The sequence below is a fragment of the Puma concolor genome, chromosome B1, assembly GCF_028749965.1.
Source record: "Puma concolor isolate L17-30 chromosome B1, mPumCon1.1.hap2, whole genome shotgun sequence".
In the NCBI taxonomy this organism is placed as follows: Eukaryota; Metazoa; Chordata; class Mammalia; order Carnivora; family Felidae; genus Puma; species Puma concolor.
Window position 1 is genome coordinate 188,930,149 of NC_141670.1, and position 17,526 is coordinate 188,947,674.

The following is a 17,526-nucleotide window of genomic DNA, read 5'->3' on the forward strand; positions in this document are numbered from 1 at the left end:
AAGTGCCTCTGAATATTCCTCTATTTTTCCTCCTCAGATCCTACTGAACACATTGCCCCTTAAGCCCCAGATAGACTTTTGTTACGGCATACAGAACATTTTACCACTCATATTTGTTTGCTTGTATATCACCCTATCCATACTGTAAGTTACTAAGCACACTGATTACACTTTATTCATCTTTGTTTTCCAGGTTCCTATCATAGTACGTGGATTATAGCAGTTGCTCAATAAATATTTATTACATGAGTGATGGGTCAAGAAAAGCAGAGGAAAAAAAAATCCAATTTGGTGTAGATAGCCATGAAATATTCACGTGGCATTCCCGAAGTTTCCTTGACAACACAAAGGGAGAAGAGTGCTCTGACTGTCCCTGACACACGATTGCACACACTGGCCTACATCAGGGAAAATAACTACACTGTCCGAGATGGTTACTCAATAAACCCCAGCTACTCAATACATTCTGATGCAGCTGGAATGCCAGGCAACTCTCTGGATCTCTCACACGTGGCCATTTTGTTACTGACAAGGGGCCACGGAGCCACACAAATAAAGCTTTTTGCACAGGCTGAGCTCAGCTACAGCTCAGGGGTCCCTCTCATCTGGGACAGTGCTTCTTGAGAGTTGAACCCTGACCAATAGTCCCCATCACGGGGAGGGAAGGCGCTTTCCAAAGCCTGTGAGACCCTTGTTTGCATTAGATGGTGTCTGAGCCCTGGGGATTGGCATGGAACCAGCAATGTATGCTGTTGCCATTCAGGGGATTAAAAGCTGCAGCCATGACCATTATATGGAATTAAAAGCAAACTAAGAAGTGGCCACGCAATCTGATTGCATGGCATTTCACTCGGTGAAATTCAATTTGTAATGGGAGGGCAAGAAAAATACAGTCTGTTTTCTTTTCTTTCCCTCTTGCCTCTAAAGGGAGTGGCAGAGTGGAAGAGAAAGTGCTTCAGCTTTGAATTCTGAAAGACCAGGATCTCGTACTGGCTGTCTTTCTCATTCATTGCTGACCTTTGCAAAGTTACTCCTTATCCCTGAGATTCCAATCCTTCTGCAAAACGGGTGGTGTAACATCTTCCTCCTGTTCGGCTAGGAGGGATTAAATAAGATGACGTGTGTGAGGTATCTGTTGCATTATAGGAAACTAGTGGTGCTGGGCTTTATCCTTCCTCTCTCTCTCTCTTTCCTTCCTTCCTTCCTTCCTTCCTTCCTTCCTTCCTTCCTTCCCTCCTTCCTTTTTCTTTCTTTCTTTCTTTCTTTCTTTCTTTCTTTCTTTCTTTCTCTTTCTTTCTTCTTTCTTTGTTTCTTTCTCTTTTCTTTCTTTCTTTCTTTCTTTCTTTCTTTCTTTCTTTCTTTCTTTCTTTCTTTCTTTCCTGTCAATTTCTTAGTGTCCTCCTGACTCTCTTTGGTACACAGGAAGGGAGGTTGGTAAAGTAGTCTGTGAAGTGAGGCAGTTTACCCTGTGTGGGAAGCCACTGGGAGTCTCCTTGCTTTAAGGTAAACTAGCATTAAAGACCTTTGGTCAGTTAGTGTCCTATTCCAGAGCTAGACTCAGGCCCATCCAAGTGCAGAGCCGAATGCGTCTTTATTAATGCCTCCAGTGGGAATATTAATTTGCATTTGAAGCTAAATATTCCTTTCCACAAATTTTGCAGTTTCCAGAGTCCTTAAATAAAACAGTGATGTACAGGAGCCCTGAGTGGCTCAATTGGTTAGGCATCTGACTTCTGCTCAGGTCATGATCTCACGGCTCATGAGTTTGAGCCTCATGTCTGGCTCTGTGCTGACAGCTCAGAGCCTGGAGCCTGCTTCACATTCTGTGTGCCTGTTTGCCCCTCTCTCTCTCTCTCTCTCTAATATAAATAAATATTTAAAAAATTTTAAATACTTCTTAGCATTCCCCACCCACTATGATATAATTCGATCCTGAGTTACTTTATAAAGTTGGATGGGACAGAAAACTCCATTTTACAGATGAAAAAAGTGAGGCTCAGAATACCATCTGTCTACAATGGTACAGCTGGTTAGTAGCAGCATCAATGCCACAATCACCCATAATAAGTACCTCACCAAGATAGACACAGGTTTTGTGGGGCCCAGAGCCGAACTCTGGATAAATAAAAATAGAAAACAATATTCTACTTTGTGAATTTTATAAGCACATTTATAAACAATTGTGTGGACACATTTCTAAGGCCCCTCCCGGGACCCCGGATGGGGCCCAGGCAAGTGAGGGTCCCAGAGAGCAAGCTTCACTCTCTTCACGGGAAACCATTTCCACTGTTGCAAGGAATGTGCCGGCAAGAGGCCTGCGCCTGGTACAGCACAGGTGTTCGCTGACTAGTAGCCATGATCATCCTCTCTGGCTTTCTGTCGTCTCTACAGTGACCCAGAAATAGACGTTTCTAGATGACAGCAGTGGGTCATGCTAGACCTCACTGCTATCTTTAGAACACCTGCACCCGTGCGACCCTCCCTCGCTGCTCTCCTTCCCTCCTTGGGACTGTCATCCTTCCCCAGAGCCTGCCCTGTCTGGTAGTGGCTCAGGTCCCAAGACTGGCTTTACAGAATGAACATGACAGCTCCTCACAATACTCGGACCCTGGTTCAGGTAAGGGCCTACGCCCCCCATTTCATTCTTTAGTACCTCCCTTCGTCTTTAGAAATTTGTATTATTTTATCATCTCATTTCCAAAGTCACACCTGGTTTTTCTCTGGTTCTCCTTCTGCAGCTTTGAACAATGGCTTTTATTTATTTATTTATTTACTTATTCATTCATTCATTTATTTAGAACCCTGTGGAATCTTTGTAAGCACCCGTCTGCCTTTTCCACGTGTACCACAATTGTCATTTGAAACACAAGCTGGCCTCATGCAGGATGCAGAGTGGCCAGCTGACCAGGTGTCAGCAGACCCAAGATAAGATATCTTCTTATCTAACCATGTATCATGCACCTACTTTTTTGTATTCTAGAAATAATAATCACAGTATATTATGTTAGGAGGAAACTTTAGGCAGCGGTTTCCATTTAGGCTGTGTCAGAAAAAACATGGTGCACTTTTTCAATGCAGATTCCCAGGCTCGGTCTCAGACCTTGAGAATCATAGGAAGGAACAGAGAGTCACTACCATGCTCCCCAATGCATCACCAACAGCCAAAAAAATAATAAGAAAGAAAGCAAGAAAAAAAGCAGATGGCCGTTCCAATATGCCACAGATAAGTAAGGAATTCAGGGACTATTTATTTTCTTCCCTCTTTTACAGAGGAGATAGCACGACACCAACACTTTGAGAAAGGAGAACAGAGGGCTTAATAATCCCTTTTCATTTCAATCTCAGATAATTATGCTGCTGAATTTGAAGTGCGATGTCAGTCATGCACAGCTCTGATAGGCACGTTGGGGACTCCACTTAGCCAACCAACCCAATGATCTGCCTCCCTGCCGAGCTTCCTGTAGTAATAGCAGCAAGATTCCTGAAGGCAGCAAGCCGCCCCAGGGGCAGAGAGGGTCTCTGAGATCTTTGGAATGCCGTGGGCAGTGTCCTTACGCATATCGGGACACAAATGGGGCAGGGATCTGTGTGGCGCCTACTCTGAAATGCCACAGCTGAGCCTGTGAAAGGTCCAAGAGTAGATCAGATTCCCAAGGCCCCAGCTGGCAGGTCTGTAGGAAAATCAGATTCCTGTGAGTCCTTAGAGGTCACGGGAGGGTGACTGCTCCTGGTCAGAGGCAGGGAGGCTTAGGACAGAGACAGGAAGGAAGTGAATAGGGCAGAAAGGGAAAGAAATGTGACCAGAAGAAATTAACTCGTTATTATTTTCTAGTTTGCCAATCCCAGCTGGGGTATGTTTTTGTGAGTCCTGCACAGAGAGTGGTCCTTAGTTTCAACAAACACATTCACACACCAAGGACAACACACACACACACACACACACACACACACACACTCTCACGTACTTGCACCACACTCACCTGGCATAACCTCAATTTCTAACCGATTATTAACCTTTTATTAGACTCACAGCCTTTGGGGCTAAGCACTATAGTTCACTTATATTTATATTTCTCCAAGCGTAGTACTTGGCATCCTGTGGCAAATTTTTGTAAGATAAATTAATAGACGAAACAACAACTATTAGATAGACCACTTTTAGTATTGAAAGGTGAATATGATAAAAGCTTTCAGAATCACAATGGATTACAGCAAGACAGAAATGTTCATCACATTTTAAATGGAGAACTCTATGCATCCATGAGATTTGAGAGCTCTGAGCTGAAGGCCGGTCAGCTTAGTAAAATCCATGAAATGCATTAACTCCAAGAGAGATACATCTATTGATCAAAATTGTAAAGTCATCTGTGTTAAACAACATAACAATGACCACATGGTACTCTGTCTTTTCCACTAAACAGTAACTACTTGAAGGTAATAGACCAGGATTACTCGTGTCTGTAGCCCTGGTGCCTCACAATATGTGTCAGATATGCTGTAGGGATGATTATGTTCTGATTAAAGAGCATTGAAATGTAAATATTGACAAAAACCTATTGGAAGTATATGTTCACTACAATAGCACATATGCACCTCTTCCAGTTGACCTTGTAGATGAAATGCTTTGCAGTCGAAGGGGAATAGAATGTGTACAGAGATTTTCCAGTGTTTATTTTTACATTGAACATCAACTAGGCCCCAAGGCTAATGCTATTGACCTGTAACATGCATAGAGATATGGCCAAGCAACTGGCCACTTGGTCAGTGAGCTGAAAGGCCAGGAGGACCCTGTCCTCAATGGGACACTGCCATCTGGTGTATGCCCCGGGTTAGACAGCCAAGGAAGGGATGTAGCTCAGGGTCAGGAAAGGTGGGGGAAGCAGAGCTAACCCTCGAGTACACATATTGCAAAGCTCCTGTGTAGACAAGCATGATCGCCTACTTGGTTGGGATCTTGAAGTAAAAAAGCTTAAGTTATCAAAAAATGAGATAGGATATTACTAAGAAAGAAGGGGAAAAAAATTCCTCAATGACTGCAGTAGATTGAGCATTACACATTGGTTATCTCATTTAATTTTCACAGTCCTCTAACAGCTGAATATTAAAATGGTTATATCACATATAAGGAAATGGAAGACCGGAGAAGTTAAGTAACTTACCTGGGGTCACATAGGTAGAACAAATAATATAATTACTGCTCTTTTCTCTGTATCTTGCTGCCTCTGTGACTCTTCCATTTTGATAAATAGCCTCTTAAGAGGAGGGATGGTTCTTCTTTTTGTCCAAATGTAGTTTTACATAGAGCTAAATAGTTCTCAATGATCAGCAATCTACTGCAATAGGGAAGTACACTCAGAATTCCTTACTGCTTGTAGCTTAATATGTGGGTGAAGAGAGAAAATCACATATTAAAGTGAATTAACACTTAATAGGTTTAATTTGTTTTTAACGTTTATTTATTTTTGAGAGAGACAGAGCACTAGCGGGGGAGGGGCAGAGAGAGAGGGAGACACAATCCGAGGCACCAGGCTCCGAGCTGTCAGCAGAGTCCGACGCAGGGCTCGAACTCTCAACCACAAGATCATGACCAGAGCCGAAGTCAGACGCTCATCCGACTGAGCCACTCAGGCGCCCCCACCTCTTCTTTTTTATGGTGAGAACATTTAAGATCTATTGTCTTAACAACTTTCAAGTATATACTACAGTATTATTAATTATAGTCACTATGCTGTACATTAGATCCCCGGAAGTTATTCATCTTAATACTGGACATTTGTACCCTTTGACCAACATCTCTCCATTTTCACCACCCCCAACATATGGTAACCACCATTCTAGTCTCTGTTTCTATGAGTTTGGCTTCTTTAGAGTCTACATACAGTACAAGTAATTTCATAGAGTATTTGTTTTTGTCTGATTTATTTCACTTAACATAATTTTCTTAAGTTCTATGTATGTTACAAATGGCAGGATTTCCTTCTTTCTCAGGACTGAGTAACATTCCATTGTGCCTACTCATATGTGTGTGTATTATAAGTATAAATACATATGCATATATGTTATATATGAGTACATCTTTATCCATTCATCCATTGACAGACAGGTGGTTTCCATATCTTGGCCATTATAAATAACTGCAATGAACGTGAGAGGGTAGTTACCGCTCTGAGATCCTGATTTAAATTCCCTCGGATATATAGCCAGAAGTGGGATGGCTGGACCATGGTTCCATTTTAACTTTTTCAGAAACCTGGATACTGTTTTCTGTAGCAGCTGTACTATACTTTTTGCTTTTTAAATATCATTGTAAAATGTTATTTATCTTGATTGCTGAGTTTTTTTGGAGTCTCCTTAGGTTTTGTGCGTGGAGAGAAAGCCTAACTTGTCCTGACTTCGAAGGATTTATAACTGAAAGGTTGGAAATAGTCTAGAAATAAAATCATACTTCGGCATCATGTCTGTCAAAGAGATATTGGCTTGCTTACTATTACCATAAGACACCTTATTTTCTCATGTGAAAAAAGTTATATTATTATCATAATTATTAATGATAAAGTATCAGTGGAAACACAATATGATAATTATGATGAACTGTATATACTTTGAGGTTTTTATGTGTTTTATATGAATAACAACTACTTTACCTATATTCAAGTTTAACTGGAAAATTAAATGAGCTATTACATATAATATCTCAATTTCAAAGCATGATACATATGTGTTAAAGCTGTTAATCAAAGAATGATGGATACTTGTTTTGATGGGCACCTCGGGAGATTTTGTGTGTGTGTACACAGTGTTAATGCAGAAAAATTCTTTTGCTTCTGATTTTTTAATCAAACCATAAATATCACAAGGGAAATAATGTTTTCTACCAACATGTTGCAAATTTAGATTAACTGAAGTGTTAGCCCCTAGGTTTTCAGTAAAAACAGATTGGTGGCAAAAAGTCACATTAAATAAGACTAGATCCTTTCTAATGGGAGATGTTTGGGACCCTTCATGCAACAAGAAGTCAAGAACATCCCTGAACCACAAGCCATTCCAAATAGGACCTTGCTGAGACGCAGACACAGATTTAAAATATTTTCAAACAGTATAATACCACTAGAAAAATTCCCTATTGATGCTTGGGGATTTTCCCCAGAGGTGTGAATTATAAACCTGAAGAGACACTGTTAAGATTTTGTGTATGAAGTTAAGTCTTAGTCCTGCTCAGCTCAACTTCTATTCATTATATTTCAACTCATAGCAAGCAGAAACTAAGAACGATGTGTCATGGTAAGTGATTCGCTTGCATTCCCTAATGCAATGTCACAATCTAGATCTTTCTTCTGAGAAGATTTAGTTGAAACCTCCATCCTGCACCTCCTGGTAAGAATACCATTTAATGTTCCATTAGCAAAGCAGAGCTTTTGGAAGTCATAATGAAGGAAATTCTCAGAAGAACTGAAAGGAGACTTGAGGGAGGGCCCTGTTTTCATATTAATCTTGTGGTTAAGTTGGAGTCTGGGTAAAATTGTACAAATTCCTTTGTAATTTATCTGGCAGAATAAGATTTCAGTCAGACAAGGTACTTACAATTGAGAAACCAACTTCTCTCCAGCCATAAAGCATGCTAATTGGAAAGCTGTGGGCAGAATTCTTGCCAAAAGCGGGGAATCTTCTCAAATATTAACGATGCCCTCCTGCCAAACGTTGGGATGCTGTCATGAATCTGGTGGCTTACAGCTTTATGTCATCTCATCATGCCTTTGATCTTGCTGTCGGTGAACCCCAAAGAGGTAATACCGTCCAGTGGCGGGGCCATGAGACACAGTGTGGAAGTACCTATGGGATTGGGAAGGAAAGCCGGCATCTATGCAAGTGGACATATCCCATAAAGGTGACATGTGTTGCAAACGGAAACAGACAATGATGAATATGTTTAGGAGTCGTACTAAGCTACAAAAGGAATTTGAATGGTTCTAAACTCACAGAATATGGCTGGCGTTGCTAGCAAACATGGAAAAGAACAGGAACAATGAAAATGATTGGAACATAGAAAATAATCATGCAGGAGAAGCAAGAAGTCTTCCAACTCTGCTGGGAAAATTTTTTAAGAGAAGGATAACCTTGGCTCGACGGTGCCGCAGACGGATCATATACGCAGCGTAGGGGATGTTCAAGTGCTCCTAACTTTTTTTTTTTTTTTTTGAGAAGCTTAACAAAATTAATGCTGTTTCTCCAGATGCCTAATTCGCTCCACAGAAGTGGTCTCCATCTCAAATCTCGACCAGAAGTTGATTTGGAAGCTGGCAAGCATGCACTCTTGGCAATTGAGAACATCAACAATGAGAGAAGAGTCTGCAACCTTCCCCTCTGCCCAGGAAGAGGTCAGGACCTTGGCACACCCCTTTGGGAAGATTGCCAACTTTGGGTTTTAGACAGCACATTTAAATGTTTTATCTGAACTGCCTATTACTTTACAGCTAAGCACCTCTCCATTCAGCCAAAGTGGTCAGATAGACACTTGGTGAGTATTTGGGTTATTATGCCAAAGTCATTTTTGGCCTTCATTTTTGGATACTTGTGAGAGCAACTGTCAACTCAGTTCCTTGAATAATTGATTGCAAAGAGGGTTCCTGTAGATGGGAACTTAAAGTTCTTATGAAGGCATTCCAAGAGCAGAAATTTCCGTGTGGAATAATGGTATAAGAAAAGGTATAATAAATCCTCACATTTATATAGTACTTTATAGTTTAATATAATAGTTAAGAGCACAGGCATTAGAATCAGACCGAAGTAGGTTTTTGAGTTATGTTAACTCCTATGAAAATCAGTTGCTGATACTCAGATTCCATAGTTTCTTAAGGGCTTGGGTACTTTCTAGCATACCTCTCCAATGATCTTGTTGGTAAAATGGGGATAATAATATCTATGTAATAAGGTTGATTTGAGAATTCAAAAATATGCTATAATCAAAATAATATGTATAAATATAATTTTATATTACAGCTCCTTGCAAGTAAGTGATCAATCATAGATGAAAAATCTATTTTATATATTTTTAAAATCTTTTTTCAATTAATTAATTTATTTTGCGAGAAAGAGGGAGACAGAGAAAGCATGATTGGGGAGGGGTGGAGAGAGAGACTTCCAAGCAGACTTCTTGCTGTCAGCCCAGAGCCTGACGCGGGGCTTGATCTCACGAAACATGAGATCATGACCTGAGCCAAAACCAAGAGTTGGATGCTTGAATAACTGAGCCACCCGGGTGACCCAAATCTATTTTCTATATTGTGAAAACCTTCACATCAATCCTTTAGAGTCAGGGATAAAGTTTTATGAAGATGGTCCAGACAAACTTGTCAAGGGAGCCAGGCTTTTTAAGCTATCTTGAGCTTAAATAAACAAACATGTAAATGGACTATGGTGTCATAAGGGACACCTATATACACCAGCTATTGGAGCATGAACAATAACTCAAGCTCAGGAGTGCAATTAAGTATTTCCTACTGTATTTGCTAAGGCAAAGGATGGGATTATGGTGGCAGGTATACCTAATTTGCATCCTGATTTGGCTGTTTACTGACTGTGTGATCTTGGAAAAATGAACTTTTCTAATCTTCATTTATAAAATGGGAGTAGTAATAGTTCCTAGCTCACAGGCCTGAGAAAATTCAATGAAGACAATGCTTATAAAGCGTTCAGCATTGAGCCTGGCATATGGTAACAGTACAGTAAATATTAGCTGCTATTATTACACATAGAGAAGAAAAGAGCATAGGAAGCAAAACAAAAATTTATTGAGCACTGACTTCATGTAGGACACACATGCCAGATCTTTTATGTATATTTTTCTTTTTTATCCTCTTAGCCTCTCTGGAAGATGGGCAGTGTGGTTCTCATCTACATAAACAAGGGATCTGAGGCTCTGAAAATTAAGCAGTTAGAGAGAGAGGTTAAACGTATTCACTGTTCACACAGTGCTCTAAAGAAGCGTGTTCTGAGTGCCTACTCTTTGCCAGACACAGTACTAGGTACTATGAACACCTCATCTCCTGTCTTCATAGTGTTTATTCTGTAATGAGTGGAGACAGCTGAGTCCAAAGAGGTATAGGGAGTGTGCGAGGGTGGAACATATGAATCATGAGAACCTTGTAGGTCACTGTGAGGATCTTGGCTTTGACTTAGGACCTCTGTACTTGCTTTAAAGTTATGTTCATTTTCTCAGCATCTTTTTTTTTCTTTAAAGAATCATTTTATTGGCTTCAATGTTAAGATTCTGGCTCAGGTTCTCTAACTTAGAACACTAATGGGATATTAGAGGCCCATAGCAGAGATCTACCATGCAAAAAGCCCTGTGTACATTCCTGGGCAGGCAACAGTGCTCTACTGGGTGCCCCACGACCATGGAAGTTGTCCCAAGACATTCAACAGTCTCCTATGCCACTTCGGCTATCCCAAGCGGTGGTCAGAATAAACCACAGGAAAGACGGTGGTGAGACTTGACCTTGACCCTTCGATACAATTTCTTGTTTCGTGATTCTCAACATTCCATTCCTGACTTTAGACTTTTCTGTGCTTTGTGCACTGGGATGCCTCATATGGTGCCACTGAATTCACTAGACCTAAGATTAGCAGTTAGCATCTCCTATGGACATTCAACCTCCACAGTGGAAAATCAATAAATCATGTTCAATAAAGAAATAGGGAATGCTTGAATAAATAAGTGGTTGAATAAATACATCCTCTCTACTATCAATCAAAACTTACAGGCCCAGTGCAATTTCTTTACCGAACAGACTATTTAGATACACCAATTTACCCAATAGTGTCCACAAAGACACAACTCCTAGTGTCTTCGTTTTATACAAGACACATCCTTTTAGCCATTCTAAGGAATTCTACAACCTAAAGGGATGATGATGCTCAGGGTGGAAATTATAGGCATCATGGAAGGCTGGTCAAAGAAATGAATTTTTCTGAACATAAATATATCTTTAAGTCAGTTTTGGAATTTGACCATAAAATTCCCCTTATAGGTACTTTCAAAAATGTTCTCTAAGACAAGACTATTTCCTATATTCCCTGAGTCTATAAAATAAGAATGTCTTGAACATGAAATCAATGGCTTGTTGTTGGCTCCATGTTAGTTGCCAATTTAGAACACTCCACAGTAAATGTATAAAAATTAATAGGCAGAACAATCAAATTGGCACACAAAGTGGGGGTTCTTGGGATATATCCAGACAGAACCATGTTCTCAGGCCTTCCTCTTTGAAATGGAGGAAAAGACTACTTGAATAATTGACTGGTCATCATGGCAAGATAGTGTTGCTCTCTCAGCTTTATAAATTAAACATGAGTGGCAATAAAAGTAACTGAAATATATTTTTTTTCAGAGAGGGAAGTAAACCCTAAGAGACTCTTAAATACAGAGAACAAACTGAGGGTTGCTAGAGGGGCTAAGTGGGTGATGGGTACTAAGGAGGGCAGTTGTTGGGATGAGCACTGTTGGTATTATATGTAAGTGATGAATCACTGGGTTCTGCTCCTGAAACCAATACTATACTGTGTGCTACCTAATTTGAATTTAAATAGATAAGTAAGTATCTATTGAATTTAAATAGATAAGTAAGTAAATAAAATATGTGTTTGTGTTCAACATACATGTGTATGTGCATGCACATGCACTCCCCATATGCCCATTAGAGACTCTATTTGCTGCCACGAAAATAATTGATTTTTCAATGAGTAAGTGACCTTCACTGTACCCTCCAGGTGACTTGTTTTCCCAAGCACCTGAACATTCCTTCACTTGCTAAAAACACCCAGCATTAATCCAATGCCCCTCATTAAGCATGGTGAATGTTCCTTTTGACATAGTAAAACTAAAGCTAGCATAATTTGTGCTTGCCAACAGGTAGACTTCCTTGCCGAAGGGGATTTCCCTGCTGCATATGGAAGGTGCTTAACTTGTGTCCTCTTGCCAAGACAGGATGATCACGCACTATATACAAATGCATAAACAATTTTATGGAGCATGACAATCCCTGTGGGTCTCTAGAGATATTAACCAGAGTCCTCCGTTTTCCAGGCTTGAAGTTTCCATGAATTGAGGAACGCGTAACATCCTCTTCAACACAAGCATTGAGTCCTACATCTGCTGTGACTGCAAAAAAGAAGCATAATCCATGAAATATCCTTTTAAAGGATACTCAGCATAATCATTAGCATAGCATAGAGTGAATGTGATTTCTCTCTCTTTCTTTCCCTCTCCCTCTCTTAATAGAGATATATAGATATAGATTTAGACATTCAGAAAGTTTTTATGCAATGTGAAACTTGCCTTCCCCAAAACAGAATCATTGGCAGAATCATTGGCAAAGACTTGAGCATTAATGGCAATTCTGATTTGGATCTAAATTAGTCCCTTAACCTGCTAAACCTCAACCTTTCTAGAAGGAAAAAAAAAAGGAAGAACTACTCTCACCTGTACCCCAAACCAGTTTAAGGGATAAAACCAATAATGTGAGAGTACTTGGAAACATGCAGCACATTTCAGATCTTAGGGGTTGGAGGATTCCAATGTAAGAATGTAAATGTCTACAGCATATTTGCATGAGTTTCAACTTAGTAGAACCTTTAAAGAGAAATGTGTTCATCTCCACCCATAATTCTTAAAATTACTTTAAATTCTGCAGCTTGGTATTTAGTGCATTATACATGAGGTAGGACTAGTTTCACAGCTGGACTTTATAGCATGGCAGTACTTAGAATATTTTTGTGGATAATGTAGTCCTCTTAAAGGTTTCTCTCCTTAAATTCTGAAAAAAAAAGATGATCAAAATATGAGTTTTTCGTTTCCTAAAGAATCCTAAAATTGGTTTAGGACATACTTCAAGTAATGCCAAATGTCCTAGATTCCCTTTTACATTTACAATGAGACCTTCACAGATTAAAACTCCCATTCACACTTAGGCTAATGTGAGGAGTCCAGAAGTAAAATCCTAAAGGATGATGTGAGAGGACAATCTAGTTCCTCATTCAGAAGAAGGTGCTAAAACATTTGGAAAAGTTAGAAACATTTCTGCAAGTAAATCCTGATTCAGCCAAATGACAGCTTGAGATTTACAACTCAGTGACAGTGGGGAGGCCGGTTCCAGGATGATAACCCTGCCACAGTTCATGAGAAAAAGGTTTTCACCACATAATCCGCTCAACGATCTGTTTGCAGGTGATATCATTTCTGTTTTTCAAGTAAGAAAACCCAGGCTCAAACAGTTATGATTATCATCTTATATGTTAATTTTAATTTATATCCATTCTTGTGCCAGAAATAGCTAAAAGAAGCCAAATAGATATAAATAGCCATGTCGCAATCATTTTACAAATGATAATATAAGCGCTTCTTACTAGTCAGCGTCTCTGCCTCTAGCTCCTTACTCCTCTAAGGTAGAGCGTCAGGACATTTCACGGCCATCTGAAATGACCATATTGTAAATCATTTTAGGTTTGCCAGCTATACCAACCCTGTTGCAACCACTCAATTCTGCTCTGGTAGCCTGAAACAGCAATTGACGATACGTAAGCAAATGGACATGACTGTGTTCCAATAAAGCTTTATTTACAAAAACAAAGCCAGCAAGCCAGACGTGGACTGTAGCTTATGGACCCTTGATCTATGGTCTCTTGCAAATTTCGTAACTTCCTTCCAAATTCCATATGAAGCTCGCTCCCACCAAACGTCTTCTGAGCAGCATTAACCGATAATCAGCCCAATATGCCAAGGAACCCCACATTTTTACATGCTTTGCGAACATGTCATGTGAGTTTATCTGTATACTGTTTTATTGTCTGCTTTGCAAAATATTTTATAATTTGTTCTCTCTCTTTTAAGGTTGTATCTTTAAAGACATGGGGCCTATCTTCCCACTCCTACTGAGATTTCTCATATAATATGCCCATTATGCTGATGAGTATTCAGTAAATGTGGTTGAATACTGAAAGGGAATACAAGAATTCAAATTTATCGAAAATTTAAAAAAAAATAAGGATATAAAACTTGTGTGGGAAGGAAAATAGAATTTCTTCTTTAGAAATCTGAAAATAATGGAGTGCAAATGTGGTCATTGACATTTTCTTTAAAAAATCCTATATTTGGGCAAATACTATTTTCTTTTGGAGGGGATTGTTCTTTGTCCAATGATAATAGTCACTGTGTCATTGAGTCACGCCATACCATCAATAGCACTCTCTATGTAAAACCCTAATGAGTAGACAACTGCTGGTCAAGTTGTTGTTCCATTTTAGGTTGTCTCTCTTTTTGGAGACATTTTTGACCTTCATTAAATGCCAATATAATACACTCTGCTGAATCCTATAAATAAAAAATGTACTTGGGTCAGTTTAGCTGTAGTTCTTGGTTTCTGTCAATTTGATTCTATTTCAATATCAATAACTTTATTGTCATGACAAGGTAAACATGAGCTCAAGACTTGCCAAAGCCAATAAATCAACACTTGGGTCTCAAGATAGCTTCTGTATGGTTCCTTTTCACAATTTCGAATGAGGGGTAGACCGACTGGCACATATTTAGAAAAGCTCTTTTGACCTTGTATAAAAATAATGCATCAGGATTATGCTGGCATCCTGTAGGCCAGCCTAGAGAAGTGCTCTTATTCGTTGGACTTGCTTTCATGGGCCAAATCAGATAAAGATAAAGATTTTGTTGCCAATGCCAACCCTATGCAATAGAACTAGGAAGAACATTTTTTTCTGTGCATGTCACGCTTAAAAGTTATGGGCATTTTTGTGGTTGTTATTACCATTACATAGACCAAAAGTGTGGAGACATTTTCTTTCTTTCTTTCTCTCCCTCTTTCTTTCTTTCTTTCTTTCTTTCTTTCTTTCTTTCTTCTCTCTCTTTCTCTCTCTCTCTCTCTCTCTTTCTTTCTTTCTATTTATTTTTTTGAGAGAGCATAAGCAGGAATAGGGGCAGGGAGAGGGGGACAGAGAATCTGAAGTGGGCTTTGCACTGACAAGCTGACAGCAGCAAGACCAATGTGAGGCTCAAACCCACTAACTGCAAGATCATGACCTGAGCTGAAGTTGGCCGCTCAACGGACTGAGTCACCCAGGTATCCGAAGCAAACATTTTCTTAAAGAGCCAGATAGTAACACTTCAGTCTTGTGAGTCTTTAGTTTCTATCACAACTACTCAACTCTGCCATCATGGTAGGAAAGTACCCATAGAGAAAAATTTCAAAAATGGACAAAGATGTGTTTCAATAAAAATATATTTACAAAAATGTGCAACTGACTCACAAGCTATAGTTTGTGAACTCCTGGTATAGACTTTCAATCAGAAGTTGGTCTAGGAACTTCACAAATTCATCACTCTTTATTACCTGAACCGTATTTTGGATTCCTATAAATTTCTCTACACTCACTTTGGTAACATGAAAAATACTTATAATTTACTTGGCCAGTGTCTGGATTGTTCATGTCTGTAACCCTAGTATCTACCATAGTCTCTGGTACATAGTAAGTATACCACAATATTTGTGGGAAAAATAGTTCCTGGGTATATGTACTAGTACATAACCTAGAAGTAAGGTATGTCGCTCAAGACTAAAATTGTGCCCTGGCATGCTGGGATTACATAATGGATCTGTTTTTACTTATTTACATCCAGAAACATTCCTAGGATAAATAGAATTGTGTGATTTTCCTGGGCTCTTTATTTTGCACACCCCCCCTCCGAGGGTTTAGCTATGAATTGAAGAAAACAGGTAGATATTAGCAACTAATCTAATACTTTAAAGGACCTATATAGTTCCTTTAAAGTATTTAAAGTATACCTTTAAAGTATACCAATTGTTCATAGAATAGTTACACTATAACCATGAATAGGAACACAGAGTAACCAAAGCATTCTACCATATTTCATAATGAACCAAGAATCAACAATGTGATATCTTTTTTCTCTCTAATTCCACTTTTAGTATTCTCTTCATTTAATGTCTTCTATTGACCACATACTCCGTTATAAGCAAAGTTAATAGAGAAGGAAAGAAATAGCTTCTGTCTCTGTTATTCTCTGTTCAGCTGTGGAAGAAGTGAGGTAATGCAATAAAACTTAATGATTAAAATAGAAGTAACAATGATATGGGAGTACAAAGAAGTGGAGAAGTGAAGGAGAAAATAAACATTTAGATTGTCTTCATTTCTCCTACTACCAAAGGAGAACCCCCCATCCACACCATTCAAGTTTTCTTAGATCACAGCAGTGTCTTTTTGTCAGCCTTTACTTTTTTATACCGAGACTCAATTAAAATCCTTATTTGAAAGCTAAGCCTTAACAAATGTGATTGGGCTTATCTTCAAATATCCAGAATCTAATCTCTTCTTTTCACTTCCAATGTTCCTACCTTGGTCCATGTTCTCATCCTTTCTCACCTGAATAATGAGAATCTAACTGGTCACTCTGCTTCTCTTACAAGACTTAACCCTTTAAAATATGAATTTGGGGGCGCCTTGGTGGCGCAGTCGGTTAAGCGCCCGACTTCAGCCAGGTCACGATCTCGCGGTCCGTGAGTTCGAGCCCCGCGTCGGGCTCTGGGCTGATGGCTCAGAGCCTGGAGCCTGTTTCCGATTCTGTGTCTCCCTCTCTCTCTGCCCCTCCCCCGTTCATGCTCTGTCTCTCTCTGTCCCAAAAAAATAAATAAACGTTAAAAAAAAAAAATTAAAATATGAATTTGATGATGTCATCCTTTCTGCAAAACATACAGTGGATTCCTATCTCACTCATAATAATAATCTTTCTAATGCTTAACCAGAGCCTATATATGTACTTCTCCCCATTACCTCTCTAGCCTTGCCTCCTACCATCCACCTTTCTCACTACTCTCCAGTCACATTTACCTAAGTGTACTGTAAGAATATCAGAAATGTTCCTATCTCTATCCATGTTTCTTGTTTTGATATTATCCATTGCCTGCATATCTATGACACACTATATAAGCATTAGGACATTAGAACTTTATGAAGATAGAGATATATCTATTTATTTCTATATCCTCAGTGCTTAAACCATTTCTTGTTGCATGGTAGGCTTTCATCTTGTGGAAGGGATGAAATGAATTAACATCTTGTGGAAGGGATTAAATGAAATAGACATTATTACTGTTCACCAACTATTTCCATCTCTCTTCCAGGCCACATGGTAGGAGTTAGGCATAATTATCTTATTTGCTTTAATGCAGGAAATGTGAGCAGAAGTGGCATATGTCATATATTGGCAGAGACACTAAGATACAGTGTGCAATTTATGCAATTCATCATACTCTTGGTGGATGCGTTTGTCAAAGGAAAGGCCCTTTGGCTATCCCAGAATGACTACAGAAGAAAAACCTTTCCTGTCTGACTATGTAGGACATGTAGTTTGAGCAAGAAATAAACTCTTTTTTGCCACTAGGATTTGGATTATTTTGTTCCAGCAGCATAACCTAACTAAACCTAACTGATACAGGATCATTT

At 39.3% G+C, this 17,526-nt stretch overlaps 1 long non-coding RNA gene across 1 annotated transcript; it reads left to right on the top strand.

The window, feature by feature from the left end:
- Nucleotides 1-2,497: 2,497 nt before the first annotated feature.
- LOC147582076 (uncharacterized) lies at nucleotides 2,498-14,516 on the top strand. The gene is made up of 3 exons (XR_015250551.1): nucleotides 2,498-2,617; nucleotides 8,231-8,375; nucleotides 12,083-14,516. It is a non-coding gene; the product is annotated as an uncharacterized LOC147582076 (long non-coding RNA).
- The last annotated feature ends 3,010 nt before the right edge of the window (nucleotides 14,517-17,526 follow it).